Raw genomic sequence first — 11,202 nt, 5'->3', positions numbered from 1 at the left:
GGTGGCGCAGCGGTTTGGCGCCTGCCTTTGGCCCAGGGCGCGATCCTGGAGACCCGGGATCGAATCCCACGTCGGGCTCCCGGTGCATGGAGCCTGCTTCTCCCTCTGCCTGTGTCTCTGCCTCTCTCTCTCTCTGTGTATGACTATCATAAATAAATAAAATTTAAAAATCAAATCCATCTTTGGGCCCCTGACTGGCTCAGTTGGTAGAGCATGTGACTCTTGCTCTTGGGGTTATGAGTTTGAGCCCCACATTGGGTGTAGAGATTACCTGAAAAATAAAATCTTAAAAAAAATAAAATCCATCTTCATTTTTTAAAAAGATTTTATTTATTCATGAGAGACACAGAGAGGGAGAGGCAGAGAGACACAGGCAGAGGGAGAAGCAGGCTCCATGCAGGAAGCCCAATGAGGGACTGGACCCGGGATCACACCCTGAGCCAAAGGGAGACACTTAGCCACTGAGCCACCCAGGCATCCCTAAATAGTTTTTTTTTTTTTTTTTAAGATTTTATCTTTTTATCTGAGAGAGCGCACACATGCACAAGCAGGGGGAGTGGCAGGCAGAGGGAGAGGGAGAAACAGGCTGTCCACCAAGGGAAGAACCTGATGTGGGGCTCAATCCCAGGACCCTGAGATCAAGACCTGAGCTGAAGGCAGATGTCCAACTGACTGAGCCACCCAGGTGGCCCTTTTATTTATTTATTTTTATTTATTTATTTATTTTTTTAATTATTTATTCATAGAGACACAGATAGAGAGAGAGAGAGAGGCAGAGACACAGGCAGAGGGAGAAGCAGGCTCCACGCAACAAGCCTGACGTGGAACTCGATCCCGGGTCTCCAGGATCACACCCTGGGCTGCAGGCGGCGCTAAACCGCTGCGCCACCGGGGCTGCCCCAGGTGGCCCTTTTAAACAGTTTTTTATTTTTATTTTATTTTAAATATTTATTTATTTATTTATTTATTTATTTATTTATTTATTTATTCATGAGAGAGAGAGAGAGAGAGGCAGAGACACAGGCAGAGGGAGAAGCAGGCTCCATGCAGGGAGCCTGACGTGGGATTCGATCCCGGGTCTCCAAGATCAGGCCCTGGGCTGAAGTCGGCACTAAACCGCTGAGCCACCCAGGCTGCCCTTAAACAGTTTTTTAAAGATTATATTTATTGGGGCACCTGGGTGGTTAAGTTGATTGAGTGTCTGCCTTCGGCTCAGGTCATGATCCCGGGGATCCTGGGATGGAGTCCTGAGACAGGCTCTCTGCCCAGGGAGTCTGCTTCTCCCTCTCCCTCTGCCTGCCACTCCACTTATTTGTGGGCTTGCTCGCTTTCTCTAAGAAATAAATACATTTTATTAGATAAAGTATTGTTTATTTTTAAATTTTTATTTATTTATATATTTTAAAGATTTTATTTATTTATTCATGAGAGACACAGAGAGAAAGAGAGGCAGAGACACAGGCAGAGGAGAGGGAGAAGTAGGCTCCATGTAGGGAGCCCGACGCAGGACGCGGAACTGGATCCTCGGTCTCCAGGATCTTGCCCAGGGTTGAAGGCGGCACTAAACCACTGAGCCACCGGGGCTGCCCTTTATTTATATTTTTAAGATTTTATTTATTTTTTCATGAGAGACACAGAGAGAGGCAGAGACACAGGCAGAGGGAGAAGTAGGCTCCATGCAGGGAGTCTGATGTGGGACTCGATCCCAAGACCCCAGGATCATGCCTGGAACCAAAGGCAGATGCTCAACCACTGAGCCACCCAGGTGTCCCAGTATTATTTATTTTTAGATAAATAAAATGTATGTATTTATTAATATATTTTATTTATTTATTAGGGAGAGAGAGTGGGAGAGAGTGTGCAAGCAGGGTGACGAAGAAGCAGACTCCACACTGAGCACACAGCCCTACTTGGGGCTCGATCCTATGACCCTGACATCCTGACCTAAGTCAAAATAAAAAAATCAGACACTTAAGCAACTAAGCCACCCAGGCATCCCTATAGCTATTGTTTAGCCCTTTCAAAGTGCCAGATACACTTAACTTTCACAATGACCAGATACTGTATCATTATCCTCCCACTTCATGTGTGTTCATTTCAGGTGGGCACATGTTTATTAATGACCTGCCGTGGGTGAGCACTGACCTGGCACAGGTAAAGCTGAGGCGAAGGTGGCAATGGTTGCAGAGCGTGGTGAGCGGGAAAACACACATAGCAAAGCAGGAAACAAACAGTGAATGTGTAATCCTGAGCTAAGAAGGCTGCCAAGAAGTCAGCCAACCAGGGGTGAGATGGGGAATAATGAGGAAGGCCTTTTCAATCAAATCTTCAGGGAAGTTCAGTCTAAGAAGAAAATCTTCACTCTCAGACTTATAACATAAAAAAATAAAAAGGAGCCAACACTTCACAGAGCAGGGAGACAAGCATTCCAGGCAGAGGATCCTGGGGCACAAGGAGGGTCAGGAAAGGCAAGGGACTACACTGAAGAATCAGGATTTGAGGGACACCTGGGTGGCTCAGTTGTTTAAGCATCTGCTTGGCTCAGATCATGATCTCAGGGTCCTGGGATCAAACCCCTCCTCGGGCTCCCTGCTCAGGGGGGAGTCTGCTTCTCCTTTCTCTGCACCTCCCTCCACTCCCTGTGCTCTCTCTCTCTTAAATAATAAATAAAATCTTAAAAAAAAAAAAAAAGATATGGGACACTTGGATGGCTCAGCGGTTGATCATCTGCCTTTAGCTCAGGACATGATCCCGGAATCCGGGGATCGAGTCCCACATCGGGCTCCCTGCATGGAGCCTGCTTCTCCTCACTCTGCCTGTGTCTCTTCTTCCCTCTCTGTGTCTCTCATGAATAAATAAAATCTTTAAAAATAAATTAAAAAAAAAAAAAGATTTGATGAGGGCACCTGGGTGGCTCAGTAGGTTACACGTCTCCCTTAGGCTCAGGGCAAGATCTCTTGGTTCTGGAATCAAGCCCTGTGATGGGCTTCCTGCTCAGCGGGGAGTCTGCTTCTCCTTCTGTCTTTCTCCCCAGTTCATTCTCTCTCTCACTCTCTCAAATAAACAAACAAACAAACAAACAAACAAACAAATAAGGATTTGAAATGCTACTGCCAGATGCCCAATTTCCTGTCCATGACACTGTTTTTGTTTTTTTTGTTAAAGATTTTATTTATTTGACAGAGCATACACAAGCAGGGGGAGCAGGAGAAGGAGAAGCAGGCTCCCATTTGAGCAGGGAGGCTGATGTGGGGCTCAAGCCTAGGACCCTGGGATCATGACCTGAGATGAAGGCAGATGCTAACGGACTGAATTACCCAGGCGCGCCCCCTCCTCCATAGCGTTCTAATAACCAGCCATTAACTGGCCACATACTGGGGCTCACCTACAGCAGGTCCTAAGAAAAATCACCCTTGTTTGATCCTGGGAGGATGGACAATTGCTCAAGACTGGGGCTCAACCTACAGCTATATTTGCGAGTGTGGGAGGATTGATGGTTCTGGGCCTCAGCTGGGAAAGGGGGTGGGAGTTTTACCCTATTGTCCTTTCCTTCCTTCCTGTTCGTCAACTCCAGCTCTGACAAAGCTGTTTTAATGAGTTTATTAGGGCTCCTTTGTCTTCCAAGCACCCTTGAGCTGGGGGCTTCTCCAGGGTTGGGTGGGTTGGGGCCTGAGCTGGGTGGAGGCAAAGGCAGAGGGACAGAGAGAGGGCCAGCGAGCAAGGATTAAGTTCACCTCTCAAATATCACCTCCTCCAGGAGGCCATCCTTGTCTGCCCTGGATAAAATGTTTGTTCCCAGATGCTCCCCTCTGCTTCTCTGTTCTCTTCCTTTGCTTTATTCCTCTTTGGGCACATGGCTCATCATAGTAGATATCCAATAAATATTTGTTGAATAAAACAGTTATTTGTGTTCTTCCATATGAGAGAAATAGGGTTTGGCTCTTTCTTTCTTTCTTTCTTTCTTTCTTTCTTTCTTTCTTTCTTTTTCTTTCTTTCTAAGATTTTATTTATTTATTCATGAGATAGAGAGAGAGGCAGAGACACAGGCAGAGGGAGAAGCAGGCTCCATGCCGGGAGCCCGATGTGGGACTCAATCCTGGGACCCCATCTTGGGACTCCAGGATCACACCCTGGGCCTAAGGCAGGTGCTAAACTACTGAGCCACCCAGGGATCCTGGGTTTGGCTTTTTCTCACCATTTCCTTCCCACCCCACTCTTCATCTCTCCAGTGGCGACCACCTCCTCACCATAATGACCTGGTGCCTCTTCCAAGCACTTTTCACCCTGTCATCACTTATGTGTACACTTATGTGTCAATTCATAAAGTATAGATTCCAAGAAAGCAGGACCACTTGGTGGTGCTGCTTGCACTCAAGCACAGTGTCTCACACTCAGGAGGTGCTAGAAGATAATCATTTGCTAACTGAGTGAATGAACAAAGGGGTAGAGTGGCTGGTAAGGGCTGAGCTGGGAAGCCTGCCTGTGTGACTTTAAGGCAGTGGCCACTGCTCAGAACTCCATGGGATTTTTCCTCTTCTGAGTAGCTCTTACTTCGCTGATACCACCTTTACTCTAAGTGGTTCTGAAATTCCTCTTGAGTAAATAGATCTTAAACTTCAGAGCACCGAAACATGGCCAGGGAAATCCCAGAACCCACCTTAAAGATGATGATTTAGTGGGACTGTCCTGGGAAACCAGGTGTTTACACTCCATTCGTCATTCTGCAGCCGGGCATCTTCTTCAAATATGTAAATCCAATTAAGTCATTCTTTTCCTGAAACCCATCAGTGGTTTCTTGGTGTCCAAACTCCTTGTACCTTTTTTTTTTTTTTTTAAGGATTTTATTTATTTATTCATGAGAGACATAGAGAGGGAGGCAGAGACACAGGCAGAGGGAGAAGCAGGCTCCATGCAGGGAGCCCGACGTGGGACTTGATCCCGGGATTCTAGGATCACACCCTGAGCCTAAGGCAGATGCTTAACCACTGAGCCACCCAGGCATCCCTCCTTGTACCTTTAATATATGTAGATCCAGCCCGAATCCACCTGCCACACATCAAGGCACCAGGTTCTCTTTTCTTGGAGACTTTATTTTTTTTTTTTAAGATTTTATTGATTTATTTATTTTTTATTTATTTATTTATTTTTATTTATTTATGATAGTCACAGAGAGAGAGAGAGAGGCAGAGACACAGGCAGAGGGAGAAGCAGGCTCCATGCACCGGGAGCCCGATGTGGGATTCGATCCCGGGTCTCCAGGATCGTGCCCTGGGCCAAAGGCAGGCGTAAACCACTGCGCCACCCAGGGATCCCTGGAGACTTTAGTTGAAGAGCTATTCCTTCCACCTGGAAAACTTCTGTTCCCACTTCTGTTTTCATCTTTATGTTGTTTTTGCCTGGATGACTTCTTTTTCTTTAGACCTCAGCCTAGAAGCCCTCTCCTTGCAGAGGCCTTTCTTTCTTTCTTCTTTCTTTCTTTCTTTTTTTTTTTTTTTAAAGATTTTATTTATTTATTCATGATAGTCACACAGAGAGAGACAGAGAGGCAGAGACACAGGCAGAGGGAGAAGCAGGCTCCATGCACCGGGAGCCCGACGTGGGATTCGATCCCGGGTCTCCAGGATCGTGCCCCGGGCCAAAGGCAGGCGCCAAACCGCTGCGCCACCCAGGGGTCCCCTTTCTTTCTTTCTTTCTTTCTTTCTTTCTTTCTTTCTTTCTTTCTTTCTTTCTTTTTTTTTTTTTTTTAAAGATCTTATTTATTTATTCATGAGAGACACACAGAGAAAGGCAGTCATAGACAGAGGAAGAAGTGAGCTCCATGCTGGGAGCCTGATGCAGGACTAGATCTTGGGATTCCAGGATCACGCCCTGAGCCAAAGGCAAATGCTCAACCGCTGAGCCACTCGGGCATCCCATTAATTAATTAATTCTTGGCTAGCTCAGTCAGAGGAGCATGTGACCCTTGATTTCAGAGTCATGAGTTCCAACCCCATATTGGGTGTAGAGATTACTTAAATAAATAAACTTTAAAAATAATTGAGAAGGGTCACTTGCATGACTCAGTGGGTTAAGCGGCTGCCTTTGGCTCAGGTCATGATCCTGGGGTCCTGGGATGGATCCTTGCATCATGCTCCTAGCTCAGCAGGGAGTCTGCTCCTCCCTCTCCCTCTATGCACCCCCCCTTGTGTTCTCTCTTGATCACTCTCTCATATGAATAAATAAAATCTTAAAAAATAAAAATTAAGAATTATTAAGTACTGATAACATACTAGGTACTGCCTTGTGCACTTGCCCTTCCAGTGTTAACTCATTCAACAATATTTCAACTCCAATGAGATAGAACCTAATGCCCCAAGGGTGGGAGAGGGAAGGGAGAAAGAGAATCTCAAGAGACTCCTTACTGAGCGCAGAGCCTGATGTGGGGTTTGATCTCAGGACTTTAATATTTCGACCTGAACTAAAATCAAGAGTCTGTTGCTTAACTCACTGAGCCACCTAGGCACCCCAAGACACAGAATTATTTAAAGGAAGGAGCATGGGCTTTTCAATCAGGAAGTTCAGGGTGTTAATCCAATCTCTATCTCACCAGCTATGCATGACCCTGGGCAAGTCATAAGGTTCTCTGAGCCTTTGTTCTTTCTTACCTCTGTGAAATGTGGATCATAGTAATACTTGACCTATCACGATGTTGTGAGAATTCATGCGAAGTGTTTAATACATGATTAGAACTCTATACACTAGAAGTGTTATTATGTTTGTTGTTTCATCCTTGGTGCATAGTAAAGACCTTCATAGGTTGAGTTGGTTTTTTTTTTTTTTTTTTTGGTTGAGTTGTTTAATAAATAGAACTGAATGTGGGGGATCCCTGGGTGGCTCAGCGGTTTGGCGCCTGCCTTTGGCCCGTGGGCTTGATCCTGGAGTCCCGGGATCAAGTCCTGCATTGGGCTCCCGGCATGGAGCCTGCTTCTCCCTCTGCCTCTGTCTCTGCTTCTCTCTCTCTCTCTCTCTGTGTGTCTATCATAAATAAATAAAAAATAAATAAATAAATAAATCTTTAAAAAAATAAATAGAACTGAATGTTCCTGAAATAATTGCCAACAGCATTTTATTTATTTATTTTTTTTATTTTTTAATATTTTTTATTTATTTATGGTAGTCACAGAGAGAGAGAGAGAGAGAGGCAGAGACACAGGCAGAGGGAGAAGCAGGCTCCATGCACCAGGAGCCCGACGTGGGATTCGATCCCGGGTCTCCAGGATCGCGCCCTGGGCCAAAGGCAGGCGCTAAACCGCTGTGCCACCCAGGGATCCCGCCAACAGCATTTTAAAATGGGGATGCTTTTTTTTTTTTTTTTTTTTGACTCTTTGCAAGGGTCTCTTTTATTTATTTATATCATTTTATTTTTTTAAAGATTTTATCTATTTATTCATGAGAGAAACACAGATCGACACAGAGAGAGGCAGAGACACAGGCAGAAGGAGAAGCAGGCTCTATGCTGGGAGCCCATTGTGGGACTTGATCCCAGGTCTCCAGGATCATGCCCCCGGCTGAAGGTGGCGCTAAACTGCTGAGCCACCTGGGCTGCTGGCGAGGGTCTATTTGAATGTTTTCTGAACAGATATTTACTGAACTTTTTGTGCTGAAAGAAGTAGAGGTAGGAAGAAGGAAGCTTCCTGGAAATGGCCTGATAGTTTATCTGAGATTTAAGAGGGTCTCTGTCCTCCTATGAGGCTGAAAACCGTATTTACCAATGGTAAGGCATTCCATTAGTCTATGCTGTATGCCAGGCACAGTGCTGGACTCTGGAAGGTATCTGTGGTCACTATGCCAATGGAACTGACTCGCTGGGACAAAGACAGGGATTAATAGTACCTTGCTACTTAATTAAAAGTTTGAGGAGTCCTCCAAAGCAGAGAAATTCTGTCCCCTGACAACCAGTAACAGGGGTTTGGGATCTGGTCCCTTTAGCAATTAACACTTCCAAGGAGGCCTAAAAGTTAGAACAGGGAGGAGCATCCCAGAGGCTGGGCGGAGGAGTTTGAGTTGCTGTCAGGGTAACTGAGGATGGGCCAGAGTGCCTGCTGCTTCAGGATGAGGGCTGGATAAATACCACAGGACCACTGGCTACCCAAGTGCTCTTCTCTTTGCCCTCTCCACTCCTCATCCAGTGAGCTTTGCTCTTCCTCTCAGACTCCTCCTTTCTGGCACATGTCTCTGCTCCAGACTCTCCCACTCTGGATACATTACCCCAACTGTCCTGCTTGCCCAAGGTATAATACTCCCCCCACCATAGCTAAGCATAGTCTTATTCATTCATTCACTCATTATTTGTGGCCTTCTTTTTACAAATAAGCTACATAAAACTTGAATGACACAAAGAGAAAAAAGAAATGTATTTATTTTTTTAAAGATTATATTTATTTTTTATTTTTTTTAAATTTTTATTTATTTATGATAGTCACAGAGAGAGAGAGAGAGAGAGAGAGAGGCGCAGAGACACAGGCAGAGGGAGAAGCAGGCTCCATGCACCGGGAGCCCGATGTGGGATTCGATCCCGGGTCTCCAGGATCGCGCCCTGGGCCAAAGGCAGGCGCCAAACCGCTGCGCCACCCAGGGATCCCTATATTTATTTATTCATGAGAGACACAGAGAGTGAGAGAGGCAGAGACACAGGCAGAGGAAGAAGCAGGGTCCACGCAGGAGCGCGACATGGGACTCAATCCGGAGATTCCAGGATCAGGCCTTGGGCTGAAGGCAAGCACTAAACCACTGAGCCACCCAGGCGTCCTGAAAAAAGAAATTTAAATCACCCATAGGCAACTGCTATCAATATTTGGATTTACAGACCTAGGTTTTGTGAGAAATATATATTACAATGATATATATGATATATAATATCATAAATAAAAACAGGATACACTGTACATAAACTTCAGTTTGTAAAAACTTTAATATGCTGCACATTTTGCCACATTTAAATATCTATATATAACAATATATGGGGATCCCTGGGTGGCGCAGTGGTTTGGCGCCTGCCTTTGGCCCAGGGCGTGATCCTGGAGACCTGGGATCGAATCCCACGTCGGGCTCCCGGTGCATGGAGCCTGCTTCTCCCTCTGCCTGTGTCTCTGCCTCTCTCTCTCTCTCTCTGTGACTATCATAAAAAAAAAAAAAAAAAAAAAAAAAAAAAAAACAATATATGGCCACTTGAGATTCTATACCATGTGTCAGAAATACTCAATTAAAGGCCTACTATACATTGTTTCTTCAATATTTAGTGAACACCTGTGGTGTGGCACGACTTTGCTTGGAAATTTAGGCTGACTCCAAGATCCTACTATTATCATAGTAATGTTATTATAATATATCTCTATCCTGGGTCTCCAGGATCACACTCCACGCTGTAGGCGGCAATAAACCACTGATCCACCCAAGCTGCCCCGGATTTCTAGATTTAAGAGGACACTTAAAGGTCACATTCCCCTCCAGTTAGGTTTTACCAATTTACATTCACACCCACTTCCTGTGTTTAACTGCTCGATAGATAATGTCCATTACTTACTTTCTCTACTTCCTTCTTTCATTCTTAAACTCTGCAGGCTGACTTTTGTTTCCCCTACTCCACTGCAATTGTTCTCACTAAGGTCATCAGTTATCATCAAGAGTGCCAATTTCAGTGATTGATCTATTTTCTGGCCTTATCTTCATTGACCTGTTTGGGCCATTTAATACCTCCATCCACTCTTCTCTTCCTGAAATATTTACCTTCCTTGGTCAGGTAAAGCAGATCCAGTCTTACTAGCTTCATTTTACACTTAGGAAAGCAAGGCGGGAAGGAGGTACCCAGTCTACTAAAGAGGAGGTAGCACCGTGCTGAGCCTCTTGACTCCCAGTGCCTTGAACTTCTTTTTGAGTGTTATTATTATTAGGAATCCTTGGTGATGTTTGCAAAGTCTTTAGTGTTAAGAGGGCCTCACAAAGAGAATTTTTTCTGGTTCTACTTTCTTTTTTAAGAGATTTCTTTTTTTTTTTTAATTTTATTTTATTTATTCATGATAGACAGAGAGAGAGAGAGAGAGGGAGAGGGAGGCAGAGACACAGGCAGAGGGAGAAGCAGGCTCCATGCAGGGAGCCTGACGTGGGACTCGATCCCGGGACTCCAGGCCCAGGCCCTCGGCTGCAGGTGGCGCTAAACCGCTGAGCCACCGGGGCTGCCCTTTTAAGAGATTCCTATTGCATTTCATAGCCGCCCGTCCCCATTGCTGCTAATCTAATCAGTCTTCACTGCCTTGCCCGGAGCAGGGTCCTAAGGGGGCCTCGGTTGTGCTGTGGTGCAGATGGGCCCCTAACTGGGCAGGTTTCCATCGCTGAGTTCAGGGCTCCGGGACCTGGTGGGAGGATACCTGCCGAGAAGCCCTCAACCAAGCAGCAACCTGCGGGTTCTTGGGCAAATGTGTCGTGGGCTTTCCCGGGTGACCTGGGCAGTTACTTGTCGGAGCAGTAGCACCCTCATGTGATGTAGAGCAGTTGCTCCTTCCTAGAGTTTTTTTGAGGATTTATTAAGTTCAATATATACATGTCTCTGGGCTCTGCCTGACACGCGATAGGCAATAGCTGGTAGTTATTTAGGCCTTTGGTTTCGATCTAACAGGCATTTTTCTCTATGTGACTTCATTTGGGCCTTCCAATTATCCAACCAAACTCTACCTCCGCATATGGATATTTTAAATCACCATTCTATAGAGGCGGGGACTGAGAATCAGAGGGCGAGCACTTGGTACTAGAGGTGGCTGCAGCTGGGGCCGGCTCTCTTGAGAGCACCCAGCTTCTCGGCGGGCTCTGCAACCCCCCAGACCCCACAACTCGTCAGCCCGCCGCGGTCCTAGCCTCGCGTCCTGGCAGCCTCTCCTCCCCGTCTCTGCGTCTGGTCGCTCATCGCCATCTTTGAGCCTGGCACGGGGCCGCACTTCCGCTCTACGCTCCCCAAACCAGGGGTAGCCGCGCATGCCCAAGCATGCCCCTACTGGGATGAGGTATCCAAAACTGGCCATGCTTGTCTCATCCTGGCCAAGAATAATAATTTATCTCGTTCTCCAAAGTCTTGGAGGAGGCGATCTGACCAATTCAAAAATGGTGCGGAGAGCTTCACCTCCCCTTTCTTCCGCTCCGGAGGCGCAGGGACGAGGGTCACGTCGCGATGCG

The 11,202-nt window shown here is 46.2% G+C and overlaps 1 long non-coding RNA gene across 1 annotated transcript; it reads right to left on the bottom strand.

Moving 5' to 3' along the window:
• Window positions 1–8,465: 8,465 nt before the first annotated feature.
• Window positions 8,466–11,191, bottom strand: LOC144285621 (uncharacterized). The gene is made up of 2 exons (XR_013353875.1): window positions 9,563–11,191; window positions 8,466–8,787 (listed from the first exon to the last, which is right to left on the bottom strand). It is a non-coding gene; the product is annotated as an uncharacterized LOC144285621 (long non-coding RNA).
• Between the last annotated feature and the right edge of the window lie 11 nt (window positions 11,192–11,202).

Source organism: Canis aureus, chromosome 16 (genome assembly GCF_053574225.1).
Source record: "Canis aureus isolate CA01 chromosome 16, VMU_Caureus_v.1.0, whole genome shotgun sequence".
Lineage (NCBI taxonomy): Eukaryota > Metazoa > Chordata > Mammalia > Carnivora > Canidae > Canis > Canis aureus.
Note: the sequence above shows the minus strand (reverse complement) of the source record. Positions and strands in the feature narration are given on the sequence as shown.